The sequence below is a fragment of the Falco cherrug genome, chromosome W (genome assembly GCF_023634085.1).
Source record: "Falco cherrug isolate bFalChe1 chromosome W, bFalChe1.pri, whole genome shotgun sequence".
Lineage (NCBI taxonomy): Eukaryota > Metazoa > Chordata > Aves > Falconiformes > Falconidae > Falco > Falco cherrug.
This window is the reverse complement of record NC_073719.1, coordinates 5,915,592-5,934,998: the sequence shown is the minus strand read 5'-3', so window position 1 is coordinate 5,934,998 and position 19,407 is coordinate 5,915,592.

Sequence of the window (19,407 nt, the reverse complement as noted above, 5' to 3'; positions counted from 1 at the left end):
AAGCAGTAATCAATTTAATACATTTTTACCACACTCTCATTGTAGGAGAAGATCAGGTCTGAGACCACCTGAGGAACCTGGACATACAGAAGTTCATGGGACCCGACAAGATGCATCCCAGGGTCCTAAGAGAACTGGCTGATGTACTTGCCAAGCCACTCTCCATCATATTTGAAAAGTCATGGTAGTCAGGCAAAGTCCCCAGCAACTGGAAAAAGGAATCATCATGCCTGTTGCAGAATGGATGAAAGAGAACGGCCACGGTTCCATGGAAGGACTGTGTGATACAGCTTTTGACATAAGTCTGGAGTGAACCAAGCTAGGCCGCAGCGAGAAATTACCAGGCTTGCTAAAAATGGAAAATTACCAGGCTTGCTAATAAGGGAAGAGAGATAAGGTTATGCTGACCTTGTGCCTAATGTTGTAAATAACTTTGAGGAATTCACGTAGATAAGAGAGAAAAAAAAATATATGTAATTAGCTATCCGCAGAAACCGCAAATAGGAGGACGTATGAAAGTGTAATCCTTTAGAGCTTAGCCAATCAGCAGATGATTTGTAGGCATAATTAACTGGAACTGTATATAAGACATAATTGCGCCGTAATAAATCGAAGCTTGCTCTATCACTCACATTGAGTCGGCTGCTTGCTTCCCCTCGCTCGTCAAAGTGGCACCCGAACAGGGACCCCCAATCCCTGTTCTTCACCAGACAGCGAGGACGGAGAAGCACTGGTAGCAGCGACCAGAGAGCAGAAGATCGGCTGATGCTGGCATCGTACCCGATCCGTGCTTGAGCCCAGGATAATTCAAGAAGGGGTTCGCCGTCCGTGAGCTGCTACCCAAGGGAAAAGGCTGCAACAAAGAAGACTTTAACGAGCGCGCAATGGAAAAAGAGGTAGCGCTAGCACTTTTACAATGCTTTTTAGAAAAGCGGGGAGTAGGCCCTTTAAAAGATCTGGCCGGGTTAATTGCATTCAGTAAAGCAAAAGGATATTTTGCAGATCCTGAGCATATGTTTGAAGTAGAAGAATGGCGTAATTATGGGGATTGTTTATGGGATTCAGTAATTGATGATGATAAAGCTGCTAAGAAATTAATGAAACCTTGGAGAGAAGTTATTAATTGTTTAAAAAGATATAAAGTTGAAAAACAAATGGCAGCAGCTGCTTCCAGCCGACTCGAACGGTCTGACCCGGCTGCTGGGCGTCTTACGGCAGGAGGTGATTATTTTACCCCCCCTGCCTCGGGAATCCCTCGGCTTATTGATTGTGACTATAAAGGAGAAATTTTTATAATTGTTCAAACAAGTTTTCCACCTATATATATTCCTAAAGGTAGTCGCATTGCTCAATTAATACCACTCCAACACTTAACTCACCAAATGTCTGCAATCTCCAATCACGATCGCGGGACAGATGGTTTTGGATCCACAGGAGGCTTAGTGATGTTGACTGTACCTATGAATCAACGACCACTCGCCCAAATTATTCTTGTACATGGGACTGATAAAAAACACATGACTGCACTTTTGGACACTGGTGCCGCTATCACAATCATCGCGCGTGGTCAGTGGCCTTCTTATTGGCCACTGCAACACGTCCCTGGAGGAGTTGAAGGAGTAGGGGGAATAGCGCCTGTTCAGCGCAGTCAACAAAGAATACAAATCATCATAGATGGAAAAACAGCGATACTACATGTTACTGTTATGCCCTTACCTAGTGGAGTGAATGCACTCATCGGAAGAGATGTGTTGAATCAATTAGGAGTACTACTTACTACAAATTCACCTTTTTAGGAACGGTCACTGCCAATTGGACTTTCCCGATTCCTTTGAAATGGCTAACAGAAGAGCCTGTTTGGATCGGACAGTGGCCGTTGAAAAAGGAAAGTCTGCAACAAGCACATTTGCTAGTTCAAGACCCGTTAACACAAGGTCATCTTAAACCGTCAACCAGTCCTTGGAATACACCGATATTTGTAATCCAGAAAAAATCAGGAAAATATCGGCTTTTACATGATCTACGAGCAGTGAATCAACAAATGCAAGCAATGGGAGCCTTACAACCGGGTCTTCCTAATCCTGCTATGTTGCCCACCGAATGGCATTTATTAATAATTGACTTAAAAGACTGCTTTTTTACGATTCAGCTACACCCCAATGACACTCAACGATTTGCATTTACATTGCCATCGGTTAACAGAGAGGGACCTGACCAGCGATTTGAATGGACTGTGTTACCACAAGGCATGAAAAATAGCCCTACCCTGTGTCAGCTATTTGTTGATGCTGCTCTCCAACCTATTTGAAAAGCATGGCCTCATGTTATTATTTACCATTATATGGATGATATTCTATTTGCTCAAAAACAGCCTTTCACTGAACAACAGGAGACCTTTTTACAACGACAGTTAGAGACGCAAAATCTCGTCATAGCAACTGAAAAGGTCCAGCGTTCACCCGCATGGAAATATCTTGGCTGGAATATTACTCAGTCACAAGTGAGTCCACAAAAATTAACCATTTGTAAAGATCTGCATACCCTCAATGATGCTCAAAAGTTATTGGGTGACCTCCAATGGCTACGCCCAGTAGCAGGCATCACCAATGATGAACTAGACGTGTTACGACCTTTATTAAAAGGAACAGATCCATCTAATCCTGTTATTGTTTCTAAGGATCAACAAGTTATGATTCAACAACTCAGTGAGCGGGTTGTAGAGCGTGCAGTGGATCGAATTGACCCTAATCTTCCTGTAGACCTCACTGTGTTAAACGGTCCCTCACACTTTATTGGTGCACTTACACAGTGCAAAAAGAAAAAGGGGGAGACTGTGAGAGTATTAGAGTGGATCTTTACCAAAATGCAACCAAAGACTACCATCCAAGAAAAAACGCAAAATTTGGCAGAAATCATTCGAAAAGGAAGAACGCGAATTTTACAAATTACCGGAATGGAGCCAAATGTCGTGTATCTACCAATACGCAGAGAAGACTTGGAGTGGTGGTTGCAGAATTCATCAGCTTTACAATTAAGTTTATTAAGTGAAGCTCTGGAGATTAAAGTTGAGCCTTTAAAAGCACCTATATTAAAATGGATTAGTAATTATGACTGGTTAAAGCGTCCGAAACGAAGTGAGCGACCCTTAGCGGATGCTATCACAGTTTATACGGATGCAGGGAAACGCTCAAGAAAAGCAGCAGCAACATGGCACGAGAACAATCAATGGCACCACCAAATCCTTCCTGCGAAAGCAGGAGATTCGTTACAAACTTTAGAGCTAGCTGCTGTTGTATGGGTATGTACCCAATGGATACATGCGAGGTTAAACATTGTAACGGACTCGATGTATGTTGCAGGAATCGTAAGCCGAATTGAAGATGCTCGCCTTAAAGAAGTGCAAAGTCAACGGCTGTTTGAACTCCTTAGGCAACTGTTGTCAGCAATACAGCAGCGCACGCAACCCTACTGCGTTATACATATTAGAAGTCATAAATAGTCTGAAGGTTTGGGGGAAGGGAATGCGCGCGCTGACCAGCTCGTGTCTGTAGCAGCTCCACTAAGCGAGTTTGTTAAAGCACGAGAATCACACAACACATTTCACCAAAACACGCGGGGACTGCATCGACAATTTGACATTACAGTGGAAGAAGCTAGAGGAATTGTACGAGCTTGTCCTACGTGCAGTCATCATGGACCGGGACTAGGTATCGGAGTGAACCCCAGAGGACTTAAAGCCAGAGAGTTGTGGCAAATGGATGTCACTCACGTTGCTGAATTTGGCAGATTAAAATATGTACACGTTACAATTGATACATATAGTAAATTTGTATGGGCTACAGCACAAACAGGGGAACGAGCACTCCATGTAATAAGGCATTTAACAAGTTGTTTTGCTGTCATGGGAGTGCCACAGACAATAAAGACTGATAATGGCCCTGCTTATGTCAGTGAAAAAATGAGACGTTTTTGTCAAGCATGAGGAGTGCGACATATTACAGGTATTTCTCACTCTCCCACGGGACAAGCAATCATTGAAAGAACACATCAGACATTAAAGCAATATTTACAAAAGTTTGAGAAGATTACAGATGTACAAGAGAGACTTGCTAAAGTTCTTTTTGTGTTGAATCATCTATGTATATTTGCAGAACAGCAAGAATCACCTGCATGGTTACATGGGTATCTTAAAACATGTAAAGATGATGTTCCAATGTTTGTTATGTACAGGGATCCTTCAACTGGTTTGTGGAAAGGGCCAGCAGAAGTAAAGTATGCTGGAAGAGGTTATATGTGTGTACTTACCCCCACAGGGCCGCAGTGGATCCCAGCAAAATGGACCAAAGCAGCAGTGACTGATGCTCCAGTAACCAATGTCAACTCGTGATTGATTTATTAATATTGTTTTAGCTATATTTTAAGCATAATGTTGAGAATTGTTGTGTTAATTAATTTTGTTGTCGTAGTTGTAGCTTTTGTGCCTAAATCATTGTTTGATTTGCGAGAAAATGTATGGGTAACTTTAAGTAGAGCTATTAACACAACCACATTTTGTGCAAGTTTGTCAACCCCTAGCGTACCCTTTTTAACTTGTTTAGTAGGTGTGCCGTTAAATGACTCAGATTGGATCGCCCTTAACCAGTCTCTTAACCAGATGCCAAAAGTTACCATATTGGCTCGAGGTAATAATATGAGCAGCTTTTTTGAAAAATTTGATAACTGGGATGACAAACTCCCTATTGGTCCTAGCCCTCAAGAAATTGAACTAGTCGATTCACTAAATGCCTCTTACTGTGTATATTTGAATTCTTCCCGGTACCCTTGTGCTGGTGAAGCCTCTAACATGCCTTGTAGTACAACTGCTATCACTCCCGTATATCCAATTAAGAATCAGTTTAATTGGAGTGTTTGGTGTAACCATACCAGTCGAAATCTGTCTAATCCTGCACCTGGAGTATTATATCCTAGGAAATTACCCCCTGGTTTGTTTTTTATTTGTGGTAATAGAGCATGGAATGGAATACCCTCAATGCCTGTAGGTGGTCCATGTACCATCGGTCGTCTGAGTTTAGCCTTACCACATATTCATCCTAACAAATCAAATCCAGTGAGATGGAGAAGAGACACTTCCCAGATCCTTGGTAACATCTGTGATGATAACGTTCAACTTTGGAACAAATGGGAGGTATTTTTTGCTTCGTTATTTATCCCAGGTGCCGCCGCTGCTCGGGCCCACAAAAATTTAGAAACGCTGTCTTGTTGGGTGGTTAAACAAGCCAACCTCACCAGCAGAGTTTTATCAGACCTAGCTGATAGTTTAACTATTGTTCAACATGCTGTTTTGCAAAACCGCATGGCCATTGACTTTTTACTATTAGCACATGGACATGGCTGTGAAGATTTTGAAGGCATGTGTTGTATGGACCTTGAAGATAATTCAAGCTCCATACATAAAGAAATCAAACAATTGATGGAACATTCTCAAAAAATTCAACAAGATGTTGGATTTTTTGGCCTTGAAAGCTTAACAAATTGGCTTGGGATAGGAGGCTGGTTAAAAAGACTGTTGCAAAGTGTGTTGCTTATAGTAATAATTGTTATCATTGGATTTATATGTTTAAGCTGTGCTCTCTCTTGTATTCGAAAATTATTTGAGCGTGTAACTGGACCAGTTTTCCTTGTCCAAAAAGAAAAAGGGGAAATTGCTGCAGAATGGATGAAAGAGAACGGCCACGGTTCCATAGAAGGACTGTGTGATACAGCTTTTGACATAAGTCTGGAGTGAACCAAGCTAGGCCGCAGCGAGAAATTACCAGGCTTGCTAAAAATGGAAAATTACCAGGCTTGCTAATAAGGGAAGAGAGATAAGGTTATGCTGACCTTGTGCCTAATGTTGTAAATAACTTTGAGGAATTCACGTAGATAAGAGAGAAAAAAAAATATATGTAATTAGCTATCCGCAGAAACCGCAAATAGGAGGACGTATGAAAGTGTAATCCTTTAGAGCTTAGCCAATCAGCAGATGATTTGTAGGCATAATTAACTGGAACTGTATATAAGACATAATCGCGCCGTAATAAATCGAAGCTTGCTCTATCACTCACATTGAGTCGGCTGCTTGCTTCCCCTCGCTCATCACATGCCCATTTTAAAAAAGGGTAAAAAGGAGGACCCTGGGAACTACCAACCAGTCAGCCTCACCTCTGTGCCTGGTGAGATCATGGAACATATCCTCCTGGAAGACATGTCAAACCATATGGGAGACACAGAGGCGATTAGTGACAGCCAACACAGCTTCACTAAGGGCAGATTGTGCCTTCAATGATGGAGGGACTGCATCAGTGGAAAAGGGAAGAGCTACGGATGTCATCTACCTGGACTTCTGTAAGGCCTCTAAACTGGAGAGATATGGGTTTGACAGATGGACTGTTAGGCAAATAAAGAATTGGCTGGATAGCCACATCCAAAAAGTTCTAGTTGATGGCTCAATGTCCAAGTGGAAACCAGTAATGAGTGGCGTCCCTCAAGGGTCCGTACTGGGACCAATACTGTTTAATATATTCATCAATGACATAGACAGTGGGATTGAGTGTACCCTCAGCAAGTCTACAGATGACACCAAGCTGAGAGGTGTGGTTGATTCACTAGAGAGAAGGGATACCATCCAGAGGGACTTTGACAGGCTTGGGGAATGGGCCCGTGTGAACCTCATGAGGTTCAACAAGGCCAAGTGCAAGGTCCTGCATCTGGGTCAGGGCAACCCCCAATATCAATACAGGCTGGGGGCTGAATGGATTGAGAGCAGCCCTGCAGAGAAGGACTTGGGGATATACTGGTGGATGAAAAATTGGACATGAGCTGGCACTGTGTGCTTGCATTCCAGAAGGCCAATCACATCACATCAAAAGAAGCATAGCCAGCAGGTCATGAGAGGTGATTATCCCCCTCTACTCTACTCTCATGAGACCCCACCTGGTGTACTGTGTTCAGTTCTGGGGTCCTTAGCACAAGAAAGACATGGACCTGTTAGAGTGGGTCCAGAGGAGGGCCACAAAAGCAGTCAGAGTGCTGGAGCATCTCTCCTATGAAGAAAGGCTGAGAGACTTTTTTTTTGGGGGGGGGTTGTTCCACCTGGAGAAGAGAAGGCTCTGGGGAGATCTTATTGAAGCCTTTCAATAATTAAGGGGGCTTATAAAAAAGACGGAGACTTTTTACCAGAGCTTGTAGTGACAGGGCAAGGGGCACCTATTTTAAACTGAAAGAAGGAAGATTTAAATAAGGAAGAAATTTTTTACAAGGGTGGTGAAACACTGGAACAGGTTGCCTGGAGAAGTTGTGGATGCCCTATCATTGGAAGCATTCAAGGCCAGGTTGGATGGGTCTTTGAACAACCTGATCTAGTGAAAGATGTCCCTGCCCATGGCGGGGGGGGGGGGGGTGGACTAGGTGATCTTTCCAACTAGGTGATCCCTTCCAACCCAAACCAGACAAGCTGCCAGTCTCACAAGTCCTTTAGTACCTCTCTGTTTTTTCCAAGTATATCAACTGGTTTAATAAAAGAGGTTGCCTGTCCTGCAAATCCTTGTTTTGTATAGATGTCTCATGGCTACAACAACTATCCTACTACAGCTTAAAGGTATGTGCAGCTTTGGTAGGTCTCCACCAAGTGCTCCCATTAACCTTTACACAACTTGCCATGCTAAGAAGCCACTTGGTTTTGTGTTGACACAAGGCCTTTGTTTCCCTTTCCTAATGTGCATGACATCTTAAATGTTCGAAATCAAGATGGAATTGATGCCATACACAAGTTCTTGCACACATAGAAAGCTCACTTTTCCTTGGAATGTGGCCTCAATTAATATCATGCAGAGTTTTAGCTACAATCATTCAAGGCCTGAGTTTTCAAACCTAAGTGCATTACATTGGGCTTCCAAATGATGGTTAAAGTGTATAGTTTTATTGACATTATAGCCCAAAAAAATCTGATGGGACCGTTATATCTACAGAAATTAAAATCCCAGGGCCCTGGGCTCCCCAGTGAAAGTGGCTTGATCTTTTAGAGGTCCCTAAGATATTATAACTTGTCTCTATACGGTGCTGCTTGCACTATCCTGGTCCTTCCAGCGGGGGACGCTGAAGCAGCACTAAAGAAGGAACAGAGAAGGGAAAGGGAAAATGGGTGAAGAGGAATTGGACAAGGAGAGGGTGAAAACATTGATGAAAAAGCATAGCCTGAAAGAAGAGAAAAAGGATAAGGAAAGTGGTGGTTGTGTTTGGACATTAAAGGGATGTGGACTAATGGATACTGGGATGTGGTGCAGTTGCCTGTGGGAAAAGGGAACATGAAGGAAGAGCAGTGGATGGAGAGCAAAGAGCAGAGAAGGACTGAATAGGGCCATGTGTGGGTCTGTGAGCTGGTGTAAAATGAGCAACAAAAGGAGGAGAGGGGTAAGGAGCTGTAGAAGAGCTGAGTGACTTCAGAATACATGGGCAGTCAGAAGGAAATGCTGCAGCCTGTATATTCTGGCATGTAAATGCATGTCTATGTCTCAAAAGCTTCTGGTGGACTGGGCTAAAAATGCCTCTTGCCCTGGAAATGATGCATATTCTAGGAAGTGGCTATTGGTAAGAGCTGCTCCAGAGACATCTGCTGATGAGTGACAGACCAAAGCGCTGGGAACTGAGACGTGGCTCCAGAACTGCAGTCCCTGAGGAAGTGCTGGGGCAAAGGCGAGGCTTTTGGACAGGCTTCTCTAGGAACACCTCCCTTTTCTTCCCATTTTTGCTCTAGTAACCATCTGTCACCATTCTCATGAGTATTCCCCTAACTGCTGCCTGCATAGTGTGAGAAGGCACAAAGGTGCCTGGCAATGGCTCCATGATTTGTACTCATTCCTCAAATTCTGTCACAGTCACACTGCATCCTCTGCTGCCTGTGAAGGATTTATTTTTTTAAGGATGTCATCAAAACCAGTCCAGCTGTTCTGAGAGTGAGGCTTAAAGAAATAGTTTAATTGATACTAAGATGTTATTTGTACTCAAACATCTTTAGTCTCTTTGTGGCCTGGAATCATAACCTGTAACTCATTAGGCTGTAAACCTGAGGTCAGTTATGAATCCTCTGAAATATGTGGAAAAGCAGAGGCAGGTTCTCAGCAGAAAAGATTCAGGTTTTATCCAGAAATTCATGCTATGTCTCAGGGTGGAATTTCTACATGCTTCGCTGTTGTTGGTAAAACGGAGCATTCATGTGTACCTCTGTTCAAAAAGTGTTTGAGAGCACAACTGAATGAAGACTGAAGAAGCAATTCAAAGAGAGTATGTCTTCCTCCTCACCCATACAGGTCAGCATCTCAGCTATCAAGAGCGTTGCATAATCTGTTTTTCTCTGCTAAAGGGAACTGTGAGTGCATGCTGCATGCCACCATATGGTTCTATCTGTGACGATGACGGAGACATGAGGAAGTAGGATAGTGTACCTACCTCAAACCTAGAAGCTTGGGTACATTAATTGTGAAGAAAAAAAATGTCCAAAAAGGGTCCGTCCAGGAAGTTTACTGCTCTGGTTGCAGACACAGTAGAAGGGCTGATCCTCCTGATGTTGATAAAGGGACTTCTAGTTTGCAATTACAGGAGTCAGGTAATGAATACTCCAACCAGGCCCTTCCTCTGGCCAGGTGGAGGAAAGGGATAACCCAGCTTACTGGACTGTGTGGATTCGATGGCCTAGCTCAGTGGACCCATGGGAGTATAAGGCTCTGTTTCACACCAGTGCATGGTGTGCCCTAATGCCATCAGGGTACAAGGGTGTCCTGATTTCAGCTGGAATCGAGTTAATTTTCTTCTTAGCAGTTAGTACAGTGCTGTGTTTTGACTATGATGTGAGAATAATGTTGATAGGATGCTGATGTTCTCAGTTGTTGTTGGGCAATGTTTATACTAAATCAAGGACTTTTTGGTTTTTTGGGCCCTGCCAGTGAGAGGGCTGGAGGGGCATAGGAAACTGGGAGGGGACACAGCCAGGACAGGTGACCCAAGCTAGCCAAAGAGGTATTCCATACCATATGATGTCATGCTGAGTATATAAACTGGGGGAAGGAGAAGGAAAGAGGGGGACGGGACATTTGGCGTTATGGCGTTTGTCTTCCTGAGTAACCGTTACGCGTGATGGAACTCTGCTTTCCTGGGGATGGCCGAACACCTGCCTGCCAATGGGAAGTAGTGAATGATTTCCTTGTTTTGCTTTGCTTGCGTGCATGGCTTTTGCTTTACCTATTAAATTGTTCTTATCTCAACCCTTGAGTTTTACATTCCTTTCCTATCCTCCTCCCCATCCATCTAGGTGAGGGGGAGTGAGCAAGCAGCTGCGTGGTACTTGATTGCCGGCTGGGGTTAAACCACAACAAAGGGGGAGGAACCCATATGGATTTCTGGAGTGACAGGGGGATCCTAACAGTTGTCTATGTTGGAGGCTGAGGTGAGCCTAACATGGAAAGAGCAGCAAAAGCATCCTACTGTGACTGGCCTGGAGGCTCTGTGTATCCTTGGCATAGACTACCTCAGGAGAGGGTACTTCAAGGACCCAAAAGGGTACCAGTGGGTCTTTGGTGTAGCCACAATGGATACAGAGACAACTAAACAGATGTCTACCTTACCCAGCCTCTCAAGCATCTCTCTGTTGTGAGGTTGCTGTGTGTCAAAGAACAGCAGGTGCCAATTGCTACCATGATGGTGCACTGGCAGCAATATTGCACCAACCAAGATTCCCTAGTTCCCATCCATGAGCTGATTCATCAATTGGAGAGGCAAGGAGTGATCAGCAAGACTTGCTCACCCTTTAATAGTCCCATATGTCCAGTGTAAATGTCTGATGGAGGGTGGAGGCTATTGTGGCCTGAATGAAGTCATGCCACCACTTAGTGCTGCCATACCGGACATGCTAGAGCTGAAACATGAACTGGAGTCAAAGGCAGCCAAGTGGTGTGCTATGATTGACATTGCCAATGTGTGTTTCTCAATTCCTTTGGCAGCAGAGTGCAGGGCACAGTTTGCTTTCACATGGAGGGGTGTCCAATACACCTGGAATCAACTGCCCCAGGGGTGGAAGCACAGCCCTACAATTTGTCATGGACTGATACAGACTGCACTGAAACAAGGTGAAGCCACTGAACACCTGCAATTCATTGATGATATCATTGTGTGGGGCAACACAGTGGAAGAAGTGTTTGAGAAGGGAAAAAGAATAACCCGGATTCTTCTGAAAGCTGGTTTTGCCATAAAAAGGAGCAAGGTTAAAGGACCTGCACGAGCAATCCAGTTCTTGGGCATAAAATGGATGGATGGATGTTGTCACATCTCTATGGATGTGATTAGTAAGATAACAACTGTGTCCCCACCAGCTAACAAAAAAGAAACACAAGCTTTCCTAGGCATTGTGGGTTTCTGGAAATAGGCATTTTGGGTTATAGTCAGCTTCTGAGCCCTCTTTATTGAGTGACCCAAAAGAAGAACTATTTTGAGCAGGGCCTTGGGCAACAACAAGTCTTTGAACAGATCAAACAGGAGATAGTTAATACGGTAGCCCTTAGGCCCATCCGTACAGGACCAGCTGTGCAAAATGTGCTCTACACTCCAGCCAAGGAGCATGGCCTCACCTGGAGCCTCTGGCAGAAAACACCAGAAGAAAACTGAGGTCGACCTCTAGGGTTTTGAAGCCGGGCTTATTGAGGATCTGAGGCCACCTATACCCTGACTGTAAAAGATACTAGCAGCATATGGGGGGGGTTGAGCTGCTTCAAAAGTTGATACAGAAGCACAGCTCCTCTTGGCACTGCAATTGCCTGTGCCACTATGCTGGACGTTCAAAGGAAGGGTCCGCTCCACACATCATGCAACCAGTGCTACATGGAGTAAGTGGGTAGCCTTCATCATGCAATGGGGAATCCCAAACATACAGAAAACTTGGAAGAGATTGTGGACTGGCCAGAAGGCAGATATTTTGGGAATACACCCAAGGACGTGGCTCATGCCCAAGAGGCACCACCACATAATGAGCTATCAGAAGGTGAAAGGCACTTGTTGTGGTTTAACCCCAGCCAGCAACCAAGCACCACACAGCTGCTTACTCATTCCCCTCACCCAGATGGATAGGGAGGAGAATCAGAAAGGAATGTAAAACTCAAGGGCTCAGATAAAAACAATTTAATAGGTAAAACAAAAGCTGAGCACGCAAGCAATTATTGGGCTATCAAGAAATTGCCTCCAAACTGGGACTTTGCAACTGATAAGGATGCAAACCTGAGGGTCCAGGATGTTGGAGGGGGGTCGGTGGCAATTGATGAAGGAATGTGCAGGGGAAGGAGGAGCAGGGAGGAACAAAGAGAAGAGTAACAGAAAGGGATATAAAAGGGACTGGTTGTGTTTAAAACAGGGCTTGTCAGTATGTGTGTCTGACTGAGCTCTGCACCTGATCATCACAGTCTATCCCATCTTCTCATTAAATCCTTTCTTAACTATCTCTGTGCATAATCTCATTCTTTATCCCATGTGTATATGTGCTGCAAAGGCTAAGTGCCAGCTATTGGTGAGACTGGTGTGAGTAGATTTGGAGCCAGCAACTGGAGTCTGACTGGGGGTGTAGGTGCCCCGTGGCCTATGGTGCCAGTAATTGGAGCAAATGAGGGTCACAGTGTCAGTACTTAGAGGGACTATAGCTCTCTAGATCTAGGGAGGCTCCTACAGATTTTGTGCCCAGATTGCCAGCTACTGTGGGGATGCTATAGTGAAAAACCTAGAACTCTGTTGCAGACAGAAGCTACATAGATAACAGAAACATTAACACCCGAGAAAGAGTGAAGGGCGGGAGCTTAGCACTTAGCACTTCCAGAAGGGACAATGCCGAGAAGAGACAATTAGTACCGATGTAAATGAGCTCAACAAGAATGTAAATAAGGAGCCTTCTGTCGAGGATGTGCTAACTGCTAAAAGAAAATAATCCAAGGTAAAATAATTGTGGTAGTAGGAGATTAGGGACCTCCTATTCAAATGGCCCCCACCCCAAAGAAAGTGGATTCCCCCTCCTGGGTATCATGCTGCTATAGATTAAAAGCAGCCCAGTGGGCATGTATTAGCTTGATTGCTTAGAGTGGACAATAAGGAAGGACTAATAGTTAGCTAGCAGATGTTTTAAGATGACAGAAACTAAATAACAAAGACTGCTAATGTATGCAAAGATAAACAAGAACTTCAGGTAACTGCCCAAGAAGGTGAAAAGTACATCTTGAAGAGGCGCCAGAGGGAGGAGATGCTGCATGTTCAGAAACCTTATGTATATGCATGACTTTGTATAATAAATATCAGACTGCTTGTTGAAATGGTGTGCAAGTTAGGAGGAGCGATCCCCCTTGCACCCAGCTCTGTAATAAACATACTTGCTTTATAACTCTCCTGGAGTTGTAGAGTTCGATTCCACATGTCAGGTATGAGCATGAGTGGATATTGAGCCAACAACTGGAATTGTACTGGGGGTTTAGGTGCCCTAGGCCTGTGGTGTCAGCTACTAGAGTGAGTGGGAGTCTCAGTGCCAGCTACTGGAGTGGATGGGGGTCTCAGGCACCAGCCACTGGAGCAGGAACAGTGTATGTCCTGAAAACTAGCTATTGGGAGGGACTGGTGTAAGTGAGGTGAGTGAGGGGGCTTAGCTGGAGTGGGACCACAGGTCACAGGACCATGTGCCTGTTGCCAGCTGCTAATGGGGGCTGAGTGTCTATCTTCCCCAAACCTTGTGTGTGTGTTCATGCGTAATACACTAGCAAACTCCAAGCTGGACTAGCTGGTGAGAGGATGTCCTGGGACTGGGGAGAGGTATCAAGTGGGTGATGGGTCCATACTAGTATACCCAGGTGGACTTGCAAATGTGGTGTGCCTGTGAGATAAGTGTGTGTCTGCTAAGGATCATCAAACCAATGATCCTTAGGCTTCAGGGGTGGTGGGTTGGCTGATGTAGATAAGGTGCAGCTGTGGCTGGTTCTGTTAAGTGGTTAAATAACTCTAAGAAGAGAACAGGCAATGAAGAGAGATTTGGGGAGTGGGATGGATGGATGGATGGATGGATGGATGGATGGATGGATGGATGGATGGATGGATGGATGGATGGATGGATGGATGGATGGATGGATGGATGGATGGATGGATGGATGGATGGATGGATGGATGGATGTGCTTGTGAATCTAGGGGTGAGGTGGGTGGGTGTTTTCTCGCTAATGAACTTCTATCTCTAACTGAAGAGGAGGAAGGGGACTTGACTGTTTATGTCTTATGTGAACTGTATATGTGGGTACTACCATTTTATGTCACATAGCTATACATATTCATTACACTTCCAGGTGTTATCTGCATATGTATGAGTCTTCCTGGGACCTTCATCAATATTATAATGTCCTTTTACACCTGTGCAGTTATGACTCTAGGTGGTCGTCTTGATAGTATGGTGGTTGTTACTTCCTCTTCATCCCATTGTTTGCCCCATGACCTTTTAAGTCAGGGGTCCTCAAACTACTGCCCACGGGCTGGATATGGTTCCTCCAGGGTCCTCAATCCGGCCCCCCATATTTACAGAGCCCCCCACCCCTCCCCCTGCCGGGGGTTGGGGGGGGGGAACCAAGCAGCCGCAGATGACCTCCTGCCACTCCTCTTCTGCGATGCGCGGCGGGCGAGAGGCGCGGGCATGTCCTCTGCCGGGCAAGCTCAGTCGGCAGCCTCTGCACTGCGAGGTCCAGCCAACTCGGGCGAATCGCCAGAGCCCCGGCGCGGCAAAGTCCCTTCAGTCCCTTCTGGCCACCCTGTCCGGACTGCGCGGCCGGGCTGAGGAGGGGGGCGTCGTCGTCAGCGAGGGGGGCGGCTCCCCCGTCTCTCCCTCCCTCCCTCCAGCTCCCAGGCAGGACAAGCAAGCCAGCACCAGTGGGAAGCGTGCGCACCATCATGTCAAAAAAAAAAAGAAAAATTGACTCCGAGTGCGGGGTATTCCAAGAAAAGTGGACTTCTGATTATTTTTTCACGGAGTACAAAGAAAGAGCTGTTTGTCTGATATGCCAGAATTCAGTGTCTGTGTTCAAGGAATACAATTTGCGTCGACACTACCAACCTCAACATAAAGATAAATATGATTCTTTGGTCGGACAAGTGAGAAAAGATAAAATATTAAGACTGAAACATGGATTGACAACTCAGCAAAATACTTCTGTGAAGCAAAAGCAGCTCAATATATCATCACTTTGAGCAAGCTATCAAGTTGCCAAGCTCATAGCGCGCACTGGCAGAGCATTCACAGAGGGAGAATTTGTTAAAGAATGCTTTCTTTCGGTGGCCAAAGAGATGTGTCCAGAGAAGGCGCATTTATTTAGCACAGTGAGTCTTTCAGGACCTACAATTACACGAAGGATTGAAGAAATGGGGGAAAATTTGAATCTGCAGTTGCAAAACTCCTCAAAAAAACTTTGCTATTTCTCATTGGCACTCGACGAAAGCAATGATGTTCGTGATTCTGCACAACTTCTAATTTTAATTTGTGGGACAAATGATTCTTTCAAAGTCACGGAGGAGCTTGCTGCACTGAAAAGCATCAAAGGAACAACTACAGGAGAGGATATCTATGAGAAAGTTTGCCAAACTATGAATGATTTGGAGCTGGACTGGGGTAAACTATTCAGTGTGACAACTGATGGTGCTCCTAGCATGGTGGGGTCCATGAAAGGAGTGGTTGCACACATTAACAAAGAGATGGACAAACGCAGCCATTCACATCCAATAGCCATACACTGCATCATCCACCAACAAGCACTGTGTTGTAAATCACTGAAGCTGGACTCTGGCATGAAAATTGTGGTTTCTTGTGTTAACTTCATTAGAGCTCATGCACTAAACCACAAACTTCCTGACTTCAAGCACCAGTTTTTGTCAAAAAGGCCCTTTGTTTTGGCAGGCTTTGGGAATCACCCAGTCTATGTAGCAGTGTACACAGCAGCTGGGGAATGACGTGATGTAGTCACTTGTACCTAGACCTTAGTTTAAAATGTGGAAATAAATTAGGTTTTGATTTTTAAGAAGGCTTTTTTTTCCCTCACGATCTGATATAATTGTCTGAGTTTTATGATGCAAATGGGAATTTCTAAACAAGGAAATCTGACTGTGGATTCCACCATGCCCTCTGTATCTGTTGGAAGGTGATCTGGATCACAGGTGACTTGTGGAAATACAGTCTTAGGACACAGTCATTTACATCAGTACTGATATATTCAGTATATTTTTTCATTCATACCTTTTCCCCACTCCTTGCTGGGCTGGAGAGGTTATAACGCCTTATGAACTGGTGGTGATAATGTTCTACAAAAGGCAATATCCAGTAGTCTGAATACCTACTATAATATCAAATAGTTGGGCATAAAACTGCCTGAACTTTGGCTTTTCTGCAATTGTATGACACAAGTTTTATTCTGAAATTTGTCCTTAGTGAATTTATTCCCTACCCTCCCTCCACTGTAAACCAGTGCAGATGAACATCAAACTGCAAAGCAGATACTACGTACAAATGGATCATGAAGAGAAAAACTACAGAAAAACAAAAAGACTAAATTAATTTCCACATTTCCTAGTTTTGCATTCACTTAGATCTTGTATTTCACAATTATCTTGGAATTAGAGGGGTTCTAGTAATAAGCCTGATTCTCTATCATAGAATTCTATAATAGATATCATAGATATCTATCAATCTCTATCATATTATATTCTCTATCAAAGAATCATAGAATGGTTTGGGTTGGAAAGGACCTTAAAGATCATCTAATTCCAAGCTTCCTGCCATTGGCAGGGATACTTTCCACTAGACCAGGTTTCTCAAAGTTCAGTCCAACTTGGCCTTGAACATTTCCAGATATGGGCCCAAAAGATGACCCAGGAAACTACAGGCCCATTAGTCTTACTTCAGTCCCTGGGAAAGTAATCATGGAATCATAGAATGGTTTGGGTTGGAAGGGACCTTAAAGATCATATAGTTTCAAACCCCCTGCCTTGGGCAGGGATACCTTCCACTAGAACTGGTTGCTCAAAGCCTCATCCAACCTGGCCTTGAACACTTACAGGGAGGGGGCATCCACAACTTCTCTGGGCAACCTGTTACAGTGTCTTACCACCCTCATCATAAAACATTTCTTCATAATATCTAATCTACATCTACCCTCTTTCAGTTTAAAACCATTGCCCCTCATCCTATCACTGCACTCCCTGATAAAAGAGTCCCTCCTCATCTTTCATGTAGGCCCCTTTTAAGTACTGGAAGGCTGCTATACGGTCTCGCCAGAGCCTTCTCTTCCCTAGGCTAAATAACCCCAATTCTCTCAGCCTGTCTTCATAGGAGAGGTGCTCCAGCCCTCTGATCATCCTTGTGGTCCTCCTCTGGACTCATTCCAACAGATCCACATCCTTCTTATGTTGGGGACTCCAGAGCTGAACGCAGTACTCCAGGTGGGGTCTCACGAGAGCTGAGCAGAGCAGAGGGGGAGAATCACCTCCCTTGACCTGCTGGTCATGATTCTTTTGATGCAGCCCAGGATGTGATTGGCTTTCTTGGCTGCAAGCGCACATTGCCAGCTCATAGTCATTTTTTCATCCACCAGTACCCCCAAGTCATTCTCTGCAGGGCTACTCTCAATCCACCCATTGCCCAGTCTGTATCCATATTTGGAATAGTCCTGACCCAGGTGCAGGACCTTGTACTTGGCCTTGTTGAACTTGAGGTTCACACAGGCCCACCTCTCAAGCCTGTCAAGGTCCCTCTGGATGGCATCCCTTCCTTGTAGAGTATCAACCACACCCCCTAGGTTTGGTGTCATTCACAAAATTGCTGAGGATGCACTCAATCCCACTGGAACAAGCCCTTCTAGAAACTATCACCAGCCAAATGAAGCAGAGATTTGGGAAAAGTCAGCACAGATTTACCAAGGGCAAATCATGGCTGACTAACCTGATCACCTTCTACAGCAAAATAACTTCTGTCAACATTGGGAGAGCAGTGGATGTTGTTTGCCTGGATTTCAGCAAAGTATTCAACACTTTTAAACAGCCTTCTTTCTCCTGAACAAACTGGCAAGATATAGACTGTATGGGTGGTCTGCAAGATGGGCAGGAAATTGTCTGACAGGCCACACTCAGAGGATGGTGATCAATCATTTTTCCTCAGGCTGGCAGCCTGTGACAATTGGGGTCCTCCAGAGAGCAATACTGGGCCCCACGCTGTTCAACATCTTCATAAATCACCTGGATGATGAGATTGAAAGCACCCTAATCAAGTTTGACGATGACACTAAAGTGTGTGGTGAGGTGGACACTCCAGAAGGGTGAGCCATCTTACAGAGACACCTGGATAGGCTGGAAGAGTAAGCTAGCAAGAACAGCATGAATTTTAACCATGTTCTAAGCACCATGTCTACATGTTTTTTAAACACCTTTAGGGATGGTGATTCCACCACCTCCCTGGGCAGCCTGTTCCAATGCTTGACCACCCTTTCAGTGAAGAAAATTTTCCTAATATCCAATCTAAATCTCCCCTGGCAAAACTTGAGGCTGTTTCCTCTTGTCCTGTCACTAGTTATCTGGGAGAAGAAACCTACCCCCACCTGTCTCCAACCTCCTTTCAGGTGGTTCTAGAGAACCTCCTTTCAGGTAGTTCTAGAGAGTGATAAGGTCCCTCCTGAGTGTCCTCCTTTCCAGACTAAACAACCCCAGTTCCCTCAGCCACTCCTCATAGGATTTGTTCTTTAGACCCTTCACCAGCTTTGTTGTCCTTCTCTGGACACGCTCCAGAACCTCTACATCCCTCTTGAAGTGAGGGGCCCAAAACGGAACACAGTATTCAAGGTGTGGCCTCACCAGTGCTGAGTACAGGGGGACAATCACTTCCCTAGTCCTGCTGGCCACACTGTTTCAGATACAAGCCAGGATGCTATTCGCTGCCCTGGCCACCTGGGCACACTGCTGCCTCATGTTCAGCTGGCTGTCAACCAGCACCCCCAGGTTTTTTTCCTCCAGGCAGCTTTCCAGCCACTCATCCCCAAGCCTGTAGCTTTGCATGGGTTGTTGTTACCCAAGTGCAGGACCCAGCACTTCTTGTTGAACCTCATACAATTGGCCTTGGCCCATCAATCCAGCCTGTCCAGATCCCTCTGCAGAGCCTTCCTACCCTCAAGCAGATCAACACTCATTCCCACCTTGGTGTCATCTGCAAACTTAGTGAGGGTGCACTCAATCTCATTTTCCAAATCATTGATAAAGATATTAAGCAGGACTGACCCCAATACTGAGCCCTGGGGAACACCACTTGTGACTGGTCGCCAGCTGGGTGTAACTCAATTCAC